This window comes from Leptonychotes weddellii, chromosome 4 (assembly GCF_054177405.1).
Source record: "Leptonychotes weddellii isolate Sample4059 chromosome 4, ASM5417740v2, whole genome shotgun sequence".
NCBI classification, from domain to species: Eukaryota; Metazoa; Chordata; class Mammalia; order Carnivora; family Phocidae; genus Leptonychotes; species Leptonychotes weddellii.
Window position 1 is genome coordinate 129,377,026 of NC_138372.1, and position 5,354 is coordinate 129,382,379.

Consider the following 5,354-nt stretch of genomic DNA (forward strand, 5'->3'; position numbering starts at 1 on the left):
TTTCATTTTTCCCCTCCCTTCCCCTATGATCCTCTGTCTTGTTTCTCAAATTCCTCATATCAGTGAGATAATATGATACTGGTCTTTCTCTGACTGACTTATTTTGCTTAGCATAATACCCTCTAGTTCCATCCACATCATTGCAAATAGCAATATTTCATTTTTGATGGCTGCATAATATTCCATTGTATATCTATACCACATCTTCTTTATCCATTCATCTGTTGATGGACATCTAGGCTCTTTCCATAGTTTGGCTATTGTGGACATTGCTGCTATAAACATTGGGGTGCATGTGCCCCTTCGGATCACTACATTTGTATCTTTGGGGTAAATACCCAGTAGTGCAATTGCTGAGACCCAGAGATTCTTTTTTTTTTTTTAAGATTTTATTTATTTATTTGACAGAGACAGAGACAGCGAGAGCAGGAACACAAGCAGGGGGGGTGGGAGAGGGAGAGGGAGAAGCAGGCTTCCTGCTGAGCAGGGAGCCCGACGTGGGACTCGATCCCAGGACCCTGGGATCATGACCCGAGCCGAAGGCAGACGCTTAATGACTGAGCCACCCAGGAGCCCTGACCCAGAGATTCTTAATTTGAGCTAGGGACAGTGAAGGGAGTCCCAACAATGATTATGATTTAATCTCCTGCTAAGACAAGGAATGGGAGTGAAGTTTAAAAGAAAAATACACTTGATTTAGGGAAGTAAAGGAATATATTTCTTAAATCCAGAATTTGGAAGATCCTACTTCCTGATCTTACACTGAGACTTGCTCTATCTCCTATAAGAATGTCATCACATTAGTATCAGAAGAAGTCTTTCAAGGAAAATATTGATCAGTGCATTTGGGACAAGACTCAGACAAGTAGTATGGTTCTTATGCCTGTTTGGCAATAAATGTCTATATGTGTAACAAAAGTTGGTCTGAGATTAATTTCACTGTGATGATCCCATAGTGTGAAATTTCAGGGTGGAAATGCATATCCTACTACAGCATATAAACACTAGATACTAGGAGAGTCACCAAAATGAGCCTGACATTCACTGAATGAAGAAATTGGCTTTGGCGGCTAGCAATGTAATTATCTTACCTATAATTTTAATATTTGTTAGTATAATGCACTTATCTTTATTTTAAAAAGAAACAGGATGACCACTTTTTGTATAAGAAAATGCATAGAAGTCAGTAAATTGGAGACACTTGCCATCCCATCTTTCTAAATGTTTATTTTGTGAGGGCAAAATAAAACCCTAATCTATTTAAACACACACCAATGGCTATTTTTACAGAAAATATAGGAAAGTGTAGCAAGCAAAGTCCACTATAGTAGAGGAGAGACTGGTCACCTTACTGAGGTATTATTGGCTAGTCTTAAATATTTTAAGAGAAGAGATATAAAGAGTATGCTTTCATGTTTAATGTCTAAATGCTTGTCAGATACAGTAAGAGAACAAGAAGTGAATATAATCATGCTAAAAATTCTAAAGATAAGTAGTTGGGGAAATGATAATTCTTCTTTTTGATCCCTCATCAGCTGACTCATTGCCTAGGAGGTTTTTGTAGTTTTGATCTCCTGAGAGACAGCCACCCACTGAGAATATATAAATTAGTAATGAGCAAAAAATCAGCAGATGGAAAGAAATCACAGAGAAGGAAGTAAGGTTTTTCACTTTGCACAAATTACAAAACATAAGGGAAGATATTTTCCCAAGAGAAAGCAAAAGTTGTATTGGCTTGGTTAATCAGAATTTACTCTACAGGAGTGGATATTGTTGTACTAACAAAAAATGAAACTAGAACACTGAGTGTCATTCCTCATGATACAAGTATTGGGTCACACTTAAGGCATCCTAGAAGTCTGGTTAAATAAGGGAAAGCCTCATGGCTTTGCTGTATTTGCAGCCTGGTAATAGTCTCTCTATAGTCAAAACATCCACTTTAATGGCAAAGAAATAAAAAGCATTCTGGAAGCAAAAGACATATTTAAGTGGTTGGCCATGATTGAGTAAGTTTATCAAGAGATACAAAACTCCATCAGAATTACTAAAAGCACTAAAAGGACCTGGTTAATTAACACATTAGGGAATCCAAAATACTATCACAATCACTGAACAACCTACAATTGGTAGAAGCATGTTCATAGATAACTAGTTCACTTTAGCCATTCACCAACTAGGGTAGACTTTAGCCATTAGCAATCAACTAACTAAAGGAGAATTGTGGAGAATTATAAAAGAATGAAAGGTCCCAAAGGATAAAGTTGGTGGGCAGTAAAATGAAGCATTTTTAGGATATAATGAAGAAACCACTCTAAACTCCAAAATTAATCCATAAGGGGAAAACAAGTAAGAAACAAGGTTTTGAAATATTGTTCACCAAAGCAAACTAAATAAAGCTGGAGATGGTTTGAAATACCCCTACTTGAGAATGCCATAGACTCCTTAACACACAGTTGATAAAATATTCTAAAATACATATCCCAGATAAAATCTCCTAGGACACACACATGCAGGAACTTGAGTAATTATGATATCAAATGAAATTAATATCTAAAGCATGTTCATACCAAATAGATAACTTAAAAATTTTTTAAACTACTAATTCCAGTTCCAGCCATGACAGAACAATTGGCATTGAGCTTACTATTCTACCTTAAACAATTATAAATGCATGAATCAACCATTTAAAATAATTAAGCAACAGCCATCTGTGATCTTTGGGAGAAAGGGCACATATGAGATGAGTTCCAAACTGCAGCATAGAAAAGTAGCCTGAACAAAAAACTGTGTTCTTTCTGGGTAGGGGAAATAGAGACCAGAATTAAGGGCTGCTGAGGCAACAGAAACTTTCAGGAAAAGATACTGGAGAATGGTATGCAACACAAAGAAGTATCTCCAGACATCTGCAGAGATGTCCATTTGAGTCTTTGAGCCAAAACTAACCTGCACACATTCAGGGCAAGACTACATGAGGCATGGTGGAGAATGGCTACTAGGGACTGTGAGGTGAATGAAGGACTCCACAATCACATAATGTGCAGAGACACTGAAATTCTAATTCTCTAGAATAAGTGGCTTCACTGAACTCCACATACGTTCAGTTGAGACCCCAATACTACATTAAAAGTTGTATTATTTTGGTTCTAGATTAAGGACTACTCTAGACCTACCCAAATAGCCTCAACATGATAAAATTTATCAGATGGGAAATTGCTGCCAGAAAAAACTCAAGACTCTCATAAAGATCAAAAAAAGTAGGTTCTCAACAATGGAGAATTCACAATGTCCAGAATAAAACCAAAATTACTAGGTGTTCAAAGAAATAGGGAAATGTGACATATAATCAAAAGAAAATGTATATAGAAAAACAACAAAACACGATGTAAATATTGAAATTAACAAGTATTATGGCATTAGAAATGTATTAAAGGATTTAAAGGAAAATACAGACATAATAAATAAATGCATAGAAAATCTCAGAAAATAAACATTTTTGAAAAACCAAATGACAACTCTATATTTGAAAAGTCCAATACTTTAAATGAAAAACAAATATTACTGAATCTACTTAATAGCAGATTGGACACTACAGAAGAAAAGACAGAATACCAGAACCTATCCATACAGAAACACACACATACAGAGGGAGAGAGAGAAGATTGGAAAGTAAAATAGTCTCACTTAAAAAAATATAGATAAAAAATAAAGTCTCACTAACATCTGGAACAATATCAAGGAGCCTAGCATACATATATATAATTGTAGTCCCAGAAACAGATGAGAGAAAAATGACAAAAATATATTTGAAGAATTAATCTTTGAAAAATTTCCAAATTTAATGAAAGCAATAAAGGCAAAAACACAAGAAGCTCAATAAAACACAAGCAAAATAAACACAAATAGAACACTAAGGTCTATCACAATCACATTGCTGAAAACCAGTGATGAGGAAAGAAGCTTAAAAATAGTCAAAGGGAGGAAAAATTACATGACATAGAGAGGAAAAATGAAAAATTTTATTTCTCATCTGAAACACTACACAACGAAGTCAAGGGAATGACAAATTTAAAGTGCTAAAAGAAAATAAATGTCAATATAGATGTCTATATCCAGCAAAAAACATTTTTCAAAAATTAAAGTAAAATACTTTTTCAGACAAATAAAAAGAGAGTGTATTTCTTCCCAGCAGACCTGGACATCAAGAAATGTTAAGGAAAATTCTTTAGGGAGAAGGAAAATAACACCAGATGAAAAATCATAAAAAATAAATAAATAGTACTAGAAATTCTAAGTATGTAGGTAAATACAAGACTTTTTTATTTATAAGTTTTCTTAATTAATAATGCATTGTTTAGATCACACCTAATAACAATGTATTTGGGGAGTTATGTCATTGTAGAGGTAAAATATATGGCAGCAATAGCACAATAAATAGTAAAAAAAAAAAAAACGGATATTGTGGGAGGCATAATTATAAAAATGTAGTTTTCAAACTCTGATCCCCAGGATAGGATTGTGAAAATGATGAGCTATTATAGCCATGATTAACTTCTGTTACATGGCAAATGGTATTTTTAGGTGTAATTAAGGTTGCTAATCCATTCACCTTAAATAAAAAGATTATCTGTGTGGGCCAAGACTAATCACACAAGCCCTTTAAAAGTAGAGTTTTCTCAGATTTCCTCAAAAGAGGACATCAAAGACATTTGAATATGGGATGTATTAGGTTTACCATTGCTAGTACAGAATGGAGGTGGTCATATGAGAAGGAATGCTAAGGGTCTTGGAAAATGAGAGTGACCCTCAGCTAACAGCAAATAAGGAAACAGGGACCTCAGTGCTACAATAGCACAGGACTGATTTTTGCCAGCAATCTAAATGAGCTTGACAGCCAATTCTTTCCCGAAACTTCCAGATAAAAGCTCATCCAGGCCAACACATTGATTTTGGCTATGTGATAACTAAGCATAGATCCCAGCCAAACTCCATTGGACATCTGATCTAAAGAAGTGTGTGCTAATGAATTGATGTTGTTTTAAGCCACTAAGTCCATAGTAATTTGTTAAGCAACTGAAAACTAATAGAGTATGCTTTGTAAAGTTCTTTCATCATACATAAAAATGATGTAAGATTATTGAAAGGTGACTTAAGGGATGGTGGAGGAGTAGGAGACCCTATTCCAACTGGTCCCCAGAATTGAGCTGGATATCTACCAGACCACTCTGAATACCCACAAAATCAGCCTGAGATGTAAGAAGATAGATCTGGATCTCCACAAACAGAATATCATAGGCGGTTGGTTTAGATGGATGAAGCGGGGAGCCATGATTCCACGGAGCAGATATCAGAGGATA

The 5,354-nt window shown here is 35.1% G+C and overlaps 1 long non-coding RNA gene across 1 annotated transcript in view; it reads right to left on the reverse strand.

The window, feature by feature from the left end:
• The window catches only part of LOC145720931 (uncharacterized), a 430,514-nt gene that overhangs the window by 284,004 nt on the left and 141,156 nt on the right, over positions 1 to 5,354 (reverse strand). The window lies entirely within an intron of this gene.